This window comes from Cupressus sempervirens, chromosome 7 (genome assembly GCF_028749045.1).
Source record: "Cupressus sempervirens isolate cs-2001-9-10 chromosome 7, ASM2874904v1, whole genome shotgun sequence".
Lineage (NCBI taxonomy): Eukaryota > Viridiplantae > Streptophyta > Pinopsida > Cupressales > Cupressaceae > Cupressus > Cupressus sempervirens.
In genome coordinates, this window is record NC_143124.1 from 200,346,899 (window position 1) to 200,366,144 (window position 19,246).

Genomic DNA, 19,246 nt, shown 5'->3' on the forward strand with positions numbered 1-19,246 from the left:
TTAAAGCACTCTAGAAAAAGAATCACATCAAAAGGCTTTACGGTTTGTAAGTTATTATAGTTTTAAGTTGCCTGGAGACCCCCCTCCCTAAGAGTGCTTAAAAGTCAGATTTGAGGCACTAAACGGTCTTGTACGAACTTGAAAAATGGGTGACTGGTAGGGTTTCCAAGTGTTGTTAATGACATGGCACATTATCCAATTTTGGAATGAAGGATGGCCTAAGTTGGAAAGACCTAAGGTAGGCTATGTAGGGGTAGGTGGCTATAGGGTTAGGTGCGATCGCTTCTCAAAAGTCTATCCTAACTTACCGATATGTATGTTCTTGTTGCCATAATGAGTAGAGACTTTCAATTATCCCTCTCTTATTTGATATAATTTGAGCTCCTCAATGCTTGTTCCTGTGAGCTCCTGCAGGCAACAGCCCGCTACAAGCACATAGTTTTTACATTGATCAATATCTAGATAGGTAGGCTTAGGTATAGTGTTTCTCTCCCACCTGCCTCTATCTCCCAATGAAAATGATATACCAATAAGATGGGCTGGTCCATAGGGCTATAGAGTTCTTGGAGAGCTTTTAAAAAATGTAAACAGTTTGTCAATCGGAGTCCTAGATTAGAAGTTATGCCTCCCAAAAGTTGGACTACCATTTCTGGATTCTTCTCATTTTATACCGACTTCTGACTTATTTTTTAGAACCTTCTATTTTGTTAGTGGATGCCAATGACATATTCTAGAATTTATTCCTAACCCTAAACCTAATTTTGGTTACTTAAGGTCATTTTTGGCATTGTGAATGCAACTTTTGGTGGAGTTTGGGAGAAGGTACTATGAGGAGGGTTTTTCTCTAGAATTAGACAACATTGTAAGCCCATAGGGAATGTCATTGAGTCTATTTTAATTGTACATAATGTAATAGCATATCACTTCTAATAATACTATTCCCCTTTTCTTGTTGTGTTCATTTTGTCTTGGGTTGTGCCCCCATCAAGTGGTATCAGAGCGGGTTTTCCTAAGTTTGTAGACAAAGCGCTGACTATGAGGCAGTTTGCACTAGGACTGTGTGGTTGTGGGTTTTGATATAGTGAGAAGATGCCTCCACAAGGGAGCATGGTGGAAGGCCCAAAGTTGTTCCTCCTGAGGTTAGAGTCCTCCAAAGACAAATTCAGGCATTGCAAGAGGAGATCTATAGAGGGATGAATATTGCCATAGGTGACAAAAGTGAGGAGGAAAATGAAGAGGAAGGAAATATTGTGTAGGAAGGGGAAGGATACATAGAAGTCCTAAACCAAGTAGAGGAGAATATTTTTAGGGCCATTGCCAAGCTGGAAAAAACACCCAAAATTGATGTCAGCATGTTTTTGAGAAATCTAAACCCAGATGAGTTGATCGACTGGATCAATGAGCTAGAGGAATATTATGAGTATGAGGATATTGGGGACCTTGATAGGGTTAAGTTTGTGAAGGCCAAAATGAAAAGAGCTGCCAAAATATGGTGGCAAGAGATTCAGTTGGAAAGAAATAGAAGAGGAAAGGAGAAAATCACAAGATGGGATCACATGGTGGACAAACTAAAGAAGAAGTGTATTCCTATTGATTATGAGCTTGATTTGTTCAAGAAGATGCAAGGGTTAAATCAAGTGGGAAAAATTGTCTAGGAATACATAGAGGAGTTTTACCGAGTCCTTATTAAGGAGGGGAATGTGGAAGAAAACAAGGAGAAGGTTGCATGTTACCTTAATGGGTTAAGACCTAGCATTTAGGAGGAGTTAAGTCTGGTTATAATGACTAGCATTGAAGAGGCATACTAGTTTTCCTTGTGAGTTGAGGAGAAGTTAAACAAAAACTTTTATGTAAGGAAAAGAGGGCGTAGTCAAGGAGGAAGGAGCAGTGGCAAGTCATTTGGAGGTTGAAATGAGAACCAGAAGAAAAATGAAGATGTGGGTACTAGCCAAAACTAGGGGAACGAGGGTTTCAACCACTCCCATGATCAAAACTTTGGAGATCAGAGAGGAAGAGGTAGAGGGTGTGGACAAGGTTCATGAAGAGGAGGCTTTTGTGGTACTTATTTTCATTGCAATGAAGAAGGTCATCATGCCTACGAATGCCCTCAATGCCAAGGAAGGACAGATAGGAGAGCTGATGATCAAGCAAGGATTTCTCATGTGGATGATGATGCACAATCACCACATTCAAAGGATGCAGAAAGAGGAGAGGTTTTGGTTAATGAAAGGGTCTTACTAAGCAGTGAGACTGAACCTGGACAAAGGAGGAGTTTGTTTCATACTAGGTGCAAGTGTGAGGGTAAATGTTATGATGTGATTGTTGATTGTGGGAGCACTAACAACTTGGTGTTAGAGGAGATGGTCTCAATGGTAAAGCTCAAGAGGGAAAAACACCCCCATCCCTATCAGATTTGCTTGGGTGTAGGATGACCATAAGGTCCTGGTTAGTGAGCAATGTTTGATAAAGTTCAAGATTGGGAGTTACCATGATAAGGCTCTTTGTGACATCATCCCAATGGATGTCTGTCATTTATTGTTGGGAAGGCCATGACAGTTTGATAAGCATTCTATACATGATGGTCATGCAAATACATACTCTCTAACAAAGGATGGAGTTTACCACAAATTGAAGCCCTTAATAAAGAAGGGTGAAAAGATATGCAGTAGTGCTAGGGTATGTCTTGTCAATCGAAGATAATTTCTGGATGGCATGAAATGTCAACATATGTGTTATGCTTTAATTCCTAGAAAGGATAAGGAAGGTAGTAGTGAAGTTCCACTTCAAGTTTCGGATATATTAAGTGAGTATGGAGATGTCATTTCTGATAATGTTCCACAAGGGTTGCCACAAATAAGGAAAATTAATCATCAAATAGATTTGGTCCCTAGAGCTAGTTTGCCTAACAAGGCTTCTCATAGGATGACTCCTACTGAGGCTAAAGAGCTAAATTTACAAGTTCAAGAGCTATTGAGGAAAGGTTTAATTCAAGAGAGCTTGAGTCCATGTGTAGTACCTACAATGTTGGCACCAAAGAAGGATGGAGAGTGGAGAATGTGTACAAACTCTCAAGCTATAAATAAAATAACCATCAAGTACCAATTCCCTTTGCTAAGGATGGATGATCTTATGGACTACTTGAGTGGAGCTTAGTACTTCACAAAGATAAATCTTAAGAGTGGCTATCACCAAATATAGATACAAGAGGGAGATGAGTGGAAGACTACATTCAAGACCAAGGAGAGTCTATATGAGTGGTTAGTCATACCCTTTGGACTGACCAATGCGCCAAGCACCTTGATGTAGCTTATGAATGAGGTACTAAAGAAAATTTTGGGAAAATTTGTAATTGTCTATCTGGATGATATTTTGATTTTCAACAAGTCTTTGGATGAACATTTATTGCACATTCATAGTATCCTTGAAAGGTTGAGGGAAGAGAAATTATTGATTAATTTGAAGAAGTGTAGCTTTCTCAAAAGGTAGTTAGTCTATTTGGGGTTTGTTGTATCAGTTGAAGGTCTCAAAATGGACCTAGAGAAGGTGAAGGTCATCTTGGAATGGCCTAATCCAAGGTCTTCCACTGAGGTGAGGTCATTCCATGGTCTAGCTAGTTTTTATAAAAAGTTCATTAGGAATTTCAATAATATATGTGCACCCCTAACTGAAACAATGAGGGGGGACATAAAAGAGTTCAAGTGGACTACATGAACTGCAAAAAGTTTTGAATTGCTGAAGAAGAGGGTGACAGAGCAACATATGTTGGCACTTCCTAATTTCAACAAAGTGTTCCAGGTGGATTGTGATGCTAGTGGTAGTGCTATTGGGGTTGTATTGAGCCAAGAAGGTAAACCTATTGCCTATTTTAATGAAAAATTGAATGATGCAAATAAGAAGTATTATGTTTATGATAAGGAGTTCTATGGAATAGTTTAGGCCTTAAAGAAATGGAGGCATTATTTGTTGCCAAAAGAATTTATTTTGTAAACTGATCATTAGGCATTGCAGTACCTAAATAGCCAAGGAAAATTGAATTAGAGACATTTGAAATGGGTAGAGTTCATGCAAAGCTATACATTTTTATTGAAGCATAGAAGCAAAATCTCTAATAGGGTTACAAATGCATTAAGTAGGAGACAGTTGTCTCTGATAGTAATGTAGGTTGAAGTGGTTGGGTTTGATGAACTCAAGAATCTGTACCCTAAGGATATTGACTTTGTAGAAGCTTGGAAGGCTTGTAAAAAACTTGTTACTCTAGACAGGAACAGGTGGATAGATTACATGATTGAGGATGGTATGTTTTTTAAGGGCAATCAATTGTATATTCCAAGGAGTGCCATGAGGGAGAACTTGATCAAGGAGAAACATAGTGGAGGGATGGTAGGAAACTTTGGTCGAGATAAGACCATTGTCATTATTAATGAACATTATTTTTGGCCTCAATTGTAATAAGATGTGAAGAAGTTTATGTAGAATTGTCAATTATGTCAAACATCCAAAGGATTTAATCAAAATATTGGACTCTATCAGTCATTTCCTATTCCATCGAAGCCTTGGGAGGACATAAGTATGGATTTTGTTCTTGGATTACTGATGACACAAAGGGATAATGACTTAGTATTTGTGGTGGTTGATAGGTTCTCTAAGATTGCACATTTCATTCCATGCCACAAGACTCATGATGCAGTGAATATTGCAGATTTCATTTTTAGAGAAGTGGTGAGGCTACATGGTCTCCCAAAAAGTATTGTTTCTATGAGAGATACTAAATTTGTTGGGTATTTTTGGAGAACTTTATAGAAGAAGTTGAAGACATAATTGAAATTTAGTTCTGCACATCATCCGCAGACTAATGGAGAAACAGAAGTAATGAATAGAAGTTCGGGCAATTTGTTGAGGTGTTTAGTAGGAGATAAGCCTAAGGGTTTGAATTTGATTCTACCACAAACAAAATTTTCTTACAACAATTTTGTGAATAGGAGTACTAGTAGATCTCCATTCCAAATTGTGTATGGGAGTAGTCCCAGGACTGCACTTGAGGTGAGGAAGATGAAGCAAGGGGAGAGGACAAGTGCTAAGGCAGAAGACTTTGTTGAACATGTCAGGAACCTACATGAGGAGTTGCAAGTACATATTACTAAGATGAACCTATAGTATAAGGCTAGAGTAGATCAAAAGGGGAGATATAAGGAGTTCCAAGTTGGGGATCTAGTTATGGTATACTTGAGGAAGGAATGATTTCCAGTGAGCACCTACAACAAGATGAAGATGAAGAAATTTGGTCCCTACAAAATTTTGAAGAAACATGATTCAGGAAATACATATGAGGTGGAGTTTCCAGATGGGGTTCACATTTCTTCCATTTTCAAAATTGCAGACTTAACAAAATAGCATGATGATGGTGCAGAGGAAGAGTTGATGTTGGAGCCATGTCCAATTCCTACTTCTGAGAAGGAAGAGATTGATGAAATTTTGGATAGTCATGTGGGTTAGAGTACCAGAACAAGCAGTATAAAGAATACCTGGTGAAGTGGAAAGGAGGACTATTGGAAGATTCAACTTGGATATCCACAACAGAGGTTTCCCATTCGAGTTTTCCTCTACTAGCTATAAAGTGGCAGGGTCACTTTTCAATCTACCCTAGGTGTCTGATGTAGGAGCATCCAATGGTGTAAAGGAAATCTTGCATCACCCAAAAATATGCTTAGTTTTAGTTTCTATTTAATGTGTTTTTATTTCTAGATACCCATTTAGGTCAAATAGAGATTCCAACTCTCAAAGTTCCACTATTGGTTTTCTGGGTTAGAGTTTTTCAACACCTTGGATACGTGCCAATGTAGAAATTAGGTTATTTTATGATGGAGCCATAATTATGATGAGTTAGAGGGTGTAATATGGAGGGATGATTATACTTGTAATTTAAAGCATCTAGAAAAAGAATCAAGTCAAAAGGCTTTATGGTTTGTAAGTTATTGCAATTTTAAGTTGCCTAGAGACCCCCTAAAACATTTAAAAGTCAAATTTGAGGCACTAAATGACCTCATATGGGCCCAAAAAAGAGGGAAAAGAAAATTTGGTTCATAGGGATATAGAGCTCTTAGAGAGATTTCTAGAAATATAAATGGTTCATCAATCGGAGCCCAGGATCAAAAGTTATGCCTCCTGAAAGTTGGACTACAATTTCTAGATTCTTCTGATTTTACACCAACTTCTAACATATGTTTTGGAACCTTCTGTTTTGATAGTGGATTCCAATTGCATATTCTAAAATTTATTCATAACCCTAAACCTAATTCGGGTTACTTAAGGTCATTTTTGGCATTGTGAACACACTTTTTGGTGGAGTTTGGGAGAAGGTACTGTGAGGAGGGTTTTTCTCTAGAATCAGACAACATTGTAAGCCTAGTGGGCACATCATTGAGTATGTTTTAATTGTACTGAATGTAATAGCATATCACTTGTTATAATAATATTCCCCTTTTCCTATTTTTTAAAATTTTTTCTTGGGTTGTGCCCCCATCAATCACTGTGTTCTTCATGCTGTAACTCAGCTTCTGAACAACTTGACATACATTGTCTACTCGACACCTATATCACTTGACACATACTACCTTTCTCGGCTCCTTTTATTAGCTCAACACCTGAGTGACTTAGCATGCATAGACTGCTTGACACATACTAGTGCTTGGCATTAACTATCATATTGCTCAACCTGTATTGTCTAGCAACTGATGCTAGACATGCTTTGATCACTCGACTCACATTGATTGCTTCTAGATAATGACTTAAGTATTTATTGACTGCCTTGTCAAAACTAAAATGAGATTAACAATCTCTCCCTTTGATGTGAGTGGAAAAAAACACTTTGTCATGCATATACAACCTTAATATGAGCATAACTCAAAAAATATATATACTTGATTCGGTTCACATACAAAACTTCAAAACTTCAAAATTTTGCAAAATGGATGACTATCAGTCATACTTCATATCTTCATTAATCCCCTTAAGTAAATATTTCATCTTTATTTCTACTTCTAATACTCCCCATGAGTAGATATGTCTTATGCCTTATCAAACTTCATTTCCCAAAACTGCAGTCTCCCTTTCTTCAATTCCCCTTTTATCACATTCTCCCTTTTTTGACACTTATGGCATTTGGGTGGTACACTAATAGTGTGTTTATCCAAAAATGATTTATGAATCTCCATGATAATCTTCAGGGCCACATCCCAATTGTTGTTGGATACCTCTAGAGATTGATATTGAATGTCTAGCTGGGCAACAAGGTCAACTAAGCCATCACGAGTTGAAAGATGAGAATCTTTCTTCATTAAAGTCTCAACATAGGCTAGTTCCTTATGTGACACTTCCATGTGTGAAGTCAACATGGATTGGATACTAATTAAGGTAGATATGATATTTGTATCTTGTACGTGCAGCTCGGTAAGCCTACCTTGTGTGGACAATAACCTCTAAAAATGAGCTTGGCTTTGACCAAGAGATAACTTGAGAGTAGTACCTATAAGTTGTAGATCTCCTTGTAGCTAGCCAATAGCTAGCCAATAGCCCTCTGAACTTCCTATGTGAAAATATTCACATCACATAACTTGGTGTTGTAGACACCTAAATCCTTAGAAAATAAAGTATTTTTTATTTTCTGAAAAAGTCCCTAATGACATCATCATTAATTAATTTATTTATTTTTATGCCATTAAATCCCTTTATCTTAATTAAAAATATTTAATTAAGGAATCCCTCCCAAAAATGTTTAAATCTTATTTAAACATTATTTCCTTATTTATTAATTATTTAATTAATAAATTGACCAAAAATTCCAAAATAAATAATTTGTTTATTTTTTGCCCAAAACTTGGCCAATTTCCTTAAGACCACTAACCTCTTCCAAAATTTTCTAATCCTTCTTTAATTTCGATTAAAGGCTAATCCCATCATTTCCTACCCCTAGTCCCAACTCAAAATATTTAATTAAGATTAAGTATTAATCCCCATGTTTATTAAAAATATTTTAATAAATATCTCCTCAAGCCAAACCCTTGAAATAAATAAAACTTTATTTATTTCTTAAAAACCTTATTTATCCTCATCTTAGGAAGTTCTAGACTCTTCTAGAAAGTCTTCATCCTCATCCAAAGCCTAGACTCTTCTAGAAGATGTCAATCCTTATCTTTGACCCTAATCCTAATCCCCCCCCTAACCTTGTCACATTCCCTAAACATGGGTTAAGACTTGCTAACCCAAGCCAAAGCCAACAAATATCTCCTCCTTCACCCATCCTCATTAAATGTCATCCACTTGCCCATCTCTAACAAGCCTAATCTAATCTTAACCCAAGCCTAATCCAAGCCTTAATCATTTGCACATTCCTAAGTCAAGCTTAAGACTTTCTTAATCCAACCCAAGTCAAAATATCTCAACTCTCTCACAAATATCCCAACCATAAAACTTTATGAAGCCCACAAAGCCATAAATGACTCTTACAAGCCCATTCATTGCTCTTACAAGCCATTAAAAGGGTCTTTATGAGCTTTGAGCCTCCTTTGTTGACCCCTCAACCCCTCTTGCTCTAACCAATGACCCTGTGACATGTGTCACTCCCTGATTGGTTGTAAGGAAGCACAATCCATGTGCTCTCCTCTCATTCAATCTAAACCTTCCATAAGCTTTCTCCCATCCTTGCATCCTAGCCCTTGATCCCTCAAGCCCTTTGCCTATTTAAGGAATCCTCTTCCAAGCCATTTGAACACAATCTAGAAAGTAAAGCCATAATGCCATTTTGAGAAGCCATTTTTTTTACATCAAATCCATTCACCAAAATCTATCAAAAATCCTCCATTGAAGCCCATTTGAGCATTTGAGCATACATACATAATCAAGCCATCTTAGCTATTAGACACACCTCTACATCAAGTGATCATCCTCATTGAGAGAGCCTATCCATGACTCATATTCTCATTTGAGGACTTCACTTTGTCTCTCATGAAGTTATGTTAAATTAGTATGCAAATGATTTTGATTGTATAATTTAGTGTTTCTTACATACTAAAGTAGCATATATAGGTGTATAGAGTGAAATGTTCTCTAACACCTTCTTCACACTCTCCACTTTGGTTGCTAAGTCAACCCTCTAAGTGCAATAAGACTAGATATCTTTTCAAGTGCCTTTGTATGAAATTTCCTCTCAAACTATTCTAAAAGTTTAACATTTGAATCTAGGTCTTCATCCTTTATCTTGTCAACAATATTGGCAAGTTTACCAATGATAGGTTTTTCTCCATTCATATCAAGTATACTAAAAGCATCATAAAATATGTCTTTTATCTCATGCAAAACTTTCTTTTTCTTGTACTACCTTCTCATTATTTCTTGCTTCTTCTTTCTCTGTAGAGCTTCCTATAGAATGCTCATCTCTTCAATTATGATTGTAGTCAGATCAAACTTTGGAAATTCAATTACTTCATCTAGACTTACGTCGCCAAATGATGTGTCATTTGCACTCTTTGATGTGCTAGGACTAGGCCTTGATATTTGCAAAGGTGTAGCATCTTTGCTTTACCTCTGAAAATTTTGACTAGTAAGAGGAGATATAGAAACTAGTAGTGTGACTAATGTATGTATGGTAATATGTTCCTCTGGCTTAGTAGTCAAAGTTGACAATTCAGTCCTATCATCCTCCTTCACCTCCTTGTCAACTTCACCTTATACATGTGGAATAGGTGCAAGACTTGCCTCCTAACCTGTATGAACTTTAGTTCCATCTTTCTCAACAATTACTATTGTAGGAAAACCTAAAATATTTAGGCTAGGTAGTGATGTGTTTGTTTGTTTTTCCTTTGCCTCTTATGTCTGAAACACTACAATGGGCATTGGAGATGGCGTATATGTTGTATCAACTATATTTGCCAAGTTTTTAGTTTTATCTCCTTGAAGATTCTTTGTTTTTGTCTCTTTCTCTTCTGTAGATTGAGGGGATACATTAGATGTGTCATTTGGTTTCTCCCCTATAGATTCCAATTCTCATCCACTCTCACCAGTATAGGGTTTGTGCAAAGTTGTGTTGTTGTGGTGGAGTCAGTCAATATCTTCTTCAAATCTTCCTCAGTCAAGGGATTGATATTTTTCATTTATGTATCAAGTACATCCTTGATGAGTACTGAGTCCTATTGACTCACTTGGTTTGTATGTGGCAAACTGACGCTCAATACTTGTACATCTTGTTCATCTTTCTCCCCTTCTTTAGATGTGGCCTCTTGTGTTGTCTCCTAAGCTCCATCCATATTATCATCTTTGTCCTAAACTTCAAATTCTTGAGCACCTTTTTTTTCATCGCCCTTCTCTACCTCTTTCTTAGGTTCTTTTTAAACTTCCTCTATTATCTTCTCTATGACCTTGGTGGCTAGACCATATATGTCTTTCCAAAACAATGTGCTTTGTGTCATGCCTTCCTCTATTTGATGCCTCAAAATCTTGAAAGCTCTATATTTGGGGGAAAATCTCCCCTTATACTTATTCATGGCTTTAGCCATCATTTTCTTATTCAAAGTAGGCATAACTTGGTCTAATTGAGCCTCTCTTAATTGCTTTTTAGTGGCCAAACTATATTGCCACTTTTGCTTAACTTTGTCACATAAACTTATAGGTAATGAGATGGCAATCTCTAGTAAATTAGAATTGAATGTAGCCATCATCTTATATATTGGTTCTTCAACCTTATTCTTATCAATACTCCCTAGCTTATCAAAATCTACATGTGTGAAACTAGATAAATCTGCATTTGTAATGATATTTTCACACAAATTATCTATGTCAGAAGAGGGATTGTATCTTACCACCTTGAATTGACTCAAGTCATCTGACTCTGTCTTCTCCTCATCTCACTCATCTTTCTTTTGCTTTGTCCTCAACCTCCTAAAGGTTTTCTTTTTAGGCTAGCTCAACTTTGTTGTAGTTATTGACCTTGTGCCCTTAGGCTTTGCAACTTCACTAGCTTGTACAGTGGCTACCCTTGTGCTTGACCTAGTAGTAGGTATTGCAGGCTTCTGTTGTGGTTTCTACACAAGCTTCTCAAGTTTCTCCATTGTTTGTTCTTTTTATTTTCTCTTCTTCTTGGCTTCCTTTTTTCCTTCCTTGGCTTCTCCCTTGGCACCTTATGCATCTTCACCTTGATCTTCTCCTTGGCCTTGTGTTGATGCCAATGGGTCTTGGCCTTTTTCTTCCTCTTCATAGTCATCATCTTATTCTTCTTCTTCTCTCCCTTCACCAAATCTATCTTTCTACTTTTTAACAAGTTTGTTCTTCTTCCTAATAATTATAGTTATCTTCAAGTTAATGGTTATTCTTGATTTGGCTTCCTCATAATTTCCAAATGAGGTGGCACTCTTTTCAATATCTTCTGCTAATAAACTTGTAATTGTTGCAGAGGCCTCATCTACATTGATTTCATTTGGAAAGGGTTTTAGCCATATGACCCTAGGTATTGTTGCTTGCATATATGTGTAGTCTGCATCCACTAAGAAACAAACATCATTATAATGTTGCTCCACTAGTGACATAGGTATCCTCAACCTTTGTTTCATGGATTTCTTAAAATCCTCAAAATAACTAGTCATCACTGACTCAAAATTATCTCTAAGTTGCTCAATAAACTCTGTAATTTGATGTGTGACAAGCTTGTTTGTCTTCCACACCACTTTACCAAATGTAGGAAATATATTATGTACATAAAAGAATATGTAGACTAATAAAGAACTAAATTTTCATGATGCACTCTTTGTTTTCCTAATGGCCTCCAAGTTTTTTGATAACTGCTAAAGTTGTAACTTAGCAAGGTCATTGGTGTGGTCTCTCTTTACTATCTTGTCTCCCAAATCAACAACCATACATGATACACTATTCAATTAGCTAGACTAAAAGAATTTGTGAGAAATCAATCTCACTGTAAAGGTAATTAGGGGGTTTGATATAGTATCAATAGACGTCCCTCTCTTGTTCCACACTACACCAGTATTCTTCTGAATCACTTCCTTTGCATCACTATGCATGCTCTTAGGTATATCAAGGGTAGCGTACCTTGATACTTTGTTTATTATCCTCTTGGTGATCTTAGTTGTCCCATTCTCCAACCAAATATAATCATCATGTATTTAACTTAGCACAATTTTGATCCATTCAATCTTGAACACATTAGGAAAATATAGGGCACGGGTTAACCCTTTCTTCTCTATAATTTTGTTCTCTTCCCTCAAGAATCTATTATCACATAGTTGACTATATATATCTCTTATCTCCATATCTCATACTTTTCCAACTTTACATGTATAGCAACACCTAACATCCTAAATCATGAGAAATTTTGGTGGTATCATTGATAGTGCACCAGATGGGTCTCCTTTATATGCAATTTTAGGTATATCTCATAAAGCTGGTTACCTAACATCATTACTAATCAATTGAACATAAAAAAATCCCTTTCACTCTTTTCTAAATCTTGTAGAAGAGCTAGATTACATTTTGATTGCTTAGGGTTTACGAAAATTCAAAAAAAATAACTTAGCAATAACTAAATACCTTTTAAATCTGATGAACACTGTCAAACAGGAATCAAATCCAATTCACAGATGCTAAAATCTCGTATTGTGATTCTCCTTTATTCTCTCTTCAATTGCTAATAAATTAAAATGAATCAAAAATTGACTATATAACCCTTGGTATTTGACAATAAATGCTTAGTGCTTACACAACTGTAAGCTCGACTAATATAGGATTTCCCACTCACTCGACTAACACATAATTTCCAATGTACTTGGCTAACATAGCGAGCTCGACCTATACTAACACAACTCCATCACTTGGCAACAACTAAAATTCCATTCACGCTTGACAATAATTGTAAAATTTTCCATGCTCAGCAATGACATAGAAAATAACAAAACTATAGATTATCTCTAGGTTCAAATCACTCCATTGCATCTTTATTTATGCATATGTAATCTTTTCAGATCTTAGATTCTTGGAACCAATACATAATATAACTTTGAAATATTAGTCCCACACATACCTTTTGATTGCCTAGTTGGGGTGATGTGATCACCTGATCCATTGGATGAAGTGACCTCATCTGCACTTGATGTACCACAAGCTTCCTTGTTCTTCTTCCATATCTTGTTCATCTACACCTTTACTATTTCAACATCAACCTTCTCTTTGCCTTTGTTGGATTCATTTCTTGGTGCAGATGACCTTTTTAGATAGTTTTTGTTTACATGACCAGTCTTCAAACAACTAAAGCATACAATCCCATTCAACCATCGGTTGCAGTTGCCTTTGAAATGTGTTCTAATGTAGTTTTAAGAAATAATGGAGTTTTAAGAAACATGACCATACTCTTGACAATAGTGAGAATTGTACCTTGTGTTGTAGTCTCAATCATATGAATTTCCGTTGTAGTTTCCCTTTGTTTGCTTGTTTGATGTCCATTTTGATTTGGATCTACACTCATATTCCTTGCATCCATATTTCTAGCAATTGTAACAATAGCCTTCAAATCTTTGTGTGTTTGTATTCTTGGTCTTACATTCATGTGCTTGATGTCCTTTCTTTTTGCATTTGTAATAGTGACCCTTGAATTTCTACTTATTGTTTTGATTTCCAGTTTTTCTCTTGTAAACATTTGCAATGTGACAAAATTTTCCATAGTTATGACAAGTGAGTTTGTTGCTCTTACCTTTGTTACTCCTTTGTTCACCACTTCTAGATGATTCTCCTTCTTCAATAGTAATGTATCCCAATCTAGTAGTATCATTTTTAGGACTTGGTGATTCCATCAATTTCTCTAAATACTTTATGGCTTCACTTGGCTTATTAAGCTTTTCTCTTTTTGCTCTCAAATCATTTTGTAGTAGGGAATTTTGCATTTCCAAAGTAGTAATTTGAATGTCTTTTCTATTTAGTTCTTAATTTGAAGCATCGATTGATTTATTGCATCTAATTGCATGTTTGTAAGCTTTTGCATATATAATGTCTTCTCTTCAAGTTTGTTAGCCAAAAGTATTTTGTCTTCTTCAATCATGGCTCTATCTTCTTCAACTTTCTTTTTCAATTCAATTGTCTCACACAACGGTATTGATTGTGTCTCTTGCTCTCTTTTAAGATTTCTGACCTCTTCAGTTAGGGCACCATTCTTTTCCATCAAATCTATAGTGGCTTCATCAAACTCTCTAGAGTTTCCATCCTCAAATAGTCTATTTGTATCAATTTCTTGATATTGAGTGTCATCTTGTTGAATAGTTATGTCTTTCCTTCTCTTAAATGAATGTAGTAGTTAATCTCTTGCCTCCTTGAGCTGATGCAAGACAATTTGTATTTCAATCTTTTGGTTATGAATAATCTATCCCAATTTGTAGACTTCCATCTTCAAGATCTTACCTCCAAAGTTAACATGATTTCCTTCAAGACAACCAACACTTTGATACCAATTGTTGGAAATAACAATGGAAAAGTAAACTATGAGTGGGGGAGGGGGTGAATTAGTACTTCAAAATTTTAACCATAAAATATTCTCCACACATCCATCTCATAATTTAGCTTGTAAACTGAAATAGATAACTCCACATTGCATCCATAGCATAAAACAAATTTAACACATGACAGAATAAATTTGGTTACCCAGAAACCCTCCAAGGAAAAGGTATAACATGGGGTGGGAATGAAATCCACAAATCTTCACTACTACAGTTGTAAAGTGTAGCCAATTATGGTTAGAATGAGTCTGATCTTAAACTATGATCTACCTTGTAAAAGGCTACAGAAACTATTATGTCTTAACTTGTAAGAGGATTTACACTAACAATTAACTAAGCACTCAGTAAAGGGATTTACAAGAGCCTGTTAAGACTATAACACCTGTTAAGACTACTCTGTTAGGAGATTTTCTCTGTATCACATGTTAAAATGATTCAACACCATGATCCATCGGTTAACACCTTACTACTAGATGTCAGATGTTCTCTTTCCTAATGAATCCTTGATCTTTCCAATCAAATACATCTCCTCTATCCTTTCTCTTCTCTATTATGTTCTCTCTAATTGATTCTGCAATTCATAACACTATCATAACCTCCATAGTCACCATGAATACTCTCTCTACACTTAGCATTTATCTCCCACACATCATACAAACTATTTAGGGTTTTCCTCCTTAAGTAAACATAGGTGGACTAGGATTAGGTTAGAATCAACAACTATGGTTGATCCATATTGTTTCCTAAAATATCCCTTAATATGATTGGTTGCATGTGCTGCATAGGGACTCTCAATATGACTTGATCCCTATCTTCTATAATCGTAAAACAATATATATGTAAGCCCAAAAATGGTTTGCATAGTAGTTTGTGCCATTACAAACAACTATGTCACCTATTGTTCACTTAGCATCCAAAGGCTCTAATGCTCAACCATCACTATGGCCTTCATGTTGTAACTTGAATTTTGAACAACTCGACATACACTATCTACTCGATACCTTTATCAATCATCACATACTAGCTTGCTCGACTCCTTTTATTGTCTTGACACCCATGTGACTCAACACACATAGACTACTTGGCATATACTAGTGCTCAATGCGATAAGAAAGAATTAAAGAAATTGATGCGAAAGATGGTTGAATACATTCATGAGCTATAGAGCCCACATGCAAAAGCCTTGCCCAATGCTATTCCATATATTGATGTAAAGTTTTCCTTGAATAAAAGCTTCCTCAACCAGGGTAAGAGAGACCGCTCAATCTCCCAAGCCTATGGTGAATGGTTGAGCACTGTTCACACTTAGGCAACCCATTATTTCTCCCATTTTGCCAATACTAGTGCTAGAGCAGATAAGTTGACAACAACCTTGGAGTCAGAGATGAATGCTTGGGACTTTGAAAAGATCAGATGGGATGAATACATCATCGATATTTTTGAAATGCAAGAATATGACATAAAAAAATTCAAAAATAAAGTCCCTAGAGTCCAAGTCAATGTTGATTTCCTATTCATCGCTCATGCCACTTCAGAGTAGAGAAACATAGTGATGGAACAAGGGTTAGAGGCATGCTCTGAGTTACTTAAAGAGGTTGGGTGGCTAAAGGAGATCTTGATTGCTGAAATAAAATGTATTAACGTCAAAATCTTGGGAAATGAGGACAAAGATGAAAAGCCCCCTAAAGAAGTGGAGATGACCTTTTTCTCCAAAATCAAACTACTATAAGAAATGGGTAAGGTTTCAATTCATGATCTGACCATTGTCGCTAGAGCAGACTCAATGATGATCCTCTATACTGATCACCTTGAGGTTCAAGATAAAAAGATAGATCATATTGGTTGAATCATGAAGATGTGGAAGCTCAGACTAGAATAGCTAGGTGTCTTGCAATAAAAGGAGCTGGTTAGTTTTCTTGCAATGCACAAAGTCTGAAAAGAAGGTGGTGGCGACTGTTCTGATGCCCAGGAACCTCATACCAATATTGATAATACAGTTGGAGCCTAAAGAAAAAGTGAGGAGTTAGTCACATCATTTTTCTCTTATTTTAGTTAATTATGTTTTAAAACTCCACGTTTGAAAATCTTTGAACTTCCATATGGGAGTTACTTTTTGATGGAATTTGGAAAGCCTTGCATGGCTATATATGTAATATTTTAAGTAATCTTAAGGGTCAGCTATCTGGACATAGCATAATAACTTTTTGCTAGTAAGTAGTTATCTTCCTTTGTTAATGAACAATAAAGTTAATGATAATGGATATCGATTGTATGGTTGTTTCTATGGCATCTATCTAATAATCTTGTGGCTATCTTGTTGGTTAATGGAATTTGTATGAAATTCATGCCCATGCAGATGCTATTTCATTGATTCTATTGTTACTATTCTCTTTTCATTTGGTTTAGTGATCTTGATCATAGTTCTAAAATTTTGAAATGATATTTTGTATGGCATATATCTGATAGTGATTATTCAAGTCTGCAACATTTTGTTATAGCTATGAAGGGATTATGTCTTTCCTTAAGTTCTTTTTGGTTAAAAGAATGAAAATTATAATTCATTCATAATAAGAGTTGTATTGCAAAATTATTTTAGAAAGGAGATATGCCTTTGAACATAGAGAGTCTCTATAGTTATCAAGACTCATTTGTTGTGAAAGTTAGTTTTTCTTGTGAATTAAACTTAAATAGTTGGGAGGGGAAAACTATTCACTAACAAATATCATGGGTTAAACCTTTATCATATGAGGTGAATATTGATGAAACAAAGGATATTGTTGAGGCTCTTATCAATGATGTAGTAGACCCCAAAGCCACTTACTTTGGAACTTATGAAGAAGTAAAGATAAGAATATCTCTTGAGATTTAGATCCCTCAAATTCTAAAGAGAAGGAAGAAGAGGTTGGAAATAATTGGAAAGAAACTTGCCAAATTAGACATATCTATTATGATCACTAAAGGCAAGGGTAATGATGTAGAAGAGGAAGAAGAAGATGAAGAGGTAGAGGAAAGTGATGAAGAAGAGGAACCTCCCAAAAAGAAAGCAAAGATCCCATCCAAGCCACTCAAGAGAGCAATACAATCAATAACAAGATCAACACCTATGATTACAGCTACCAAGCCAAGGAAGGCAAGAAATAAACTAAGGCTTCAGGATGAAGATGATGAAGACAATAATTGTTTTTTATCCTTGAAGAAGGGACCCCCTACCTTTCAAAAATAATTGGAAAATATAAGACAAGGAAGGTGTATGGTAGGATTTAAATACTTCAAATATGACTCCAAAAGTAGAGAGGAACATAAACATATCGATGAAGCACTTGTAGATAAAATAGAAAAATGGAAATATGACCATTTTGAGCTAAAAGGGCATGCTCCCAATAATCTACTGAAGGTTGTTTCACATGTCTAAAATAATGCAACAAAAATAGAAAGGACATTAGAGAGAAAACCTTAAGTAATATCATGCCTAATCTCTTTGACAAAGAAATAAAGGAGATCATGTCCAAAAATATAAATAAACTAACTCCAAGATTCAATACTTTTCAAATTCTGGAAAACAAAATAGAAGATATTGTGCAATCCACAAAAAAAACTTGAAAGAACATCTTTGACATCAAGGACGAAAAAAATCTTCCATAGATTTAGACATTTGAGGACTTTGATGCTGAGAAGATTATAGCAAAATTCATCGCATCACTTCCCTTCACTACACCAAAGGCAATAATTGTGCAACAATCAATTGAGTTGAACCTAGTTCAACCTAATAGTGAAGTGGAGACTGTCACACCTTCACAGAGTCCTGTCACAAAGGAAACCAAGTAATGGGCTCCATCAACCTTGACCAAGTAATAGGTCCCCTTAGTCTCAACTAAGCAAAAAGCTCCATTTGTCTTAACCAAACATCAGGCTCTCTCCATATCAACTGAGCACCAATAACAAAAAGAACAACATAAAGATTTGGTTGACAAGGGAAAAGCTATCATTCCTTCTTTAGTAGCCAAGAGAAAAGACAAAGGCAAAGGGTTGATAGTTGATGGAATTTATCTTGATGAGGAGATTGTAATCCTGAATTGGGACCAATCAAATCTATCAATTGAGGAGATGAACATTCTAGGAGAGCTATAGAAGAAAATGGCAAAGAAAAGAATGCTAAGAGCTGAGAGAGATAGAATTCAAGTTTTCGAAGACATCAAATAAATATTCATAGATGCTCTATCCATATAGGTAAATGAAAAGGTCCACATCATTGATCAATTAATTGATATTATGCACAAGTTCAATGGGGATACTAATGGGCAGGACAAAATTCTCATGAAAGCTAAGAGAAAGTTTAAGAATAAAGTGCTAGAAAATGTAGCACAAAAGATAGCACTTGATCAAGTAGAACTATCTACTTTGATATCTACACTAGAAATTGTTGTAAATAATGTTGAATCTTTGTTTGTGACACTGAGTGATTCCACCAATTTCACTAAGGAAATAAAAGAAAAATTGGCCAAAATTGTCAAGGACTTGCAAGATAGTGCAAATTAGTTGGCACTAAATCTAAGCTCCAGTTCAAATCATTTCACAAAATCTAGATTCTTGACACATCTATAGGAAAAATTGCTAGAAGAAGTGGCCAAATTAAGGGCAAAATTGGTTGACATTCAAGGTATGTTACTTTCCTACATGGACATTATGTAGAAAATGATTAATCATGT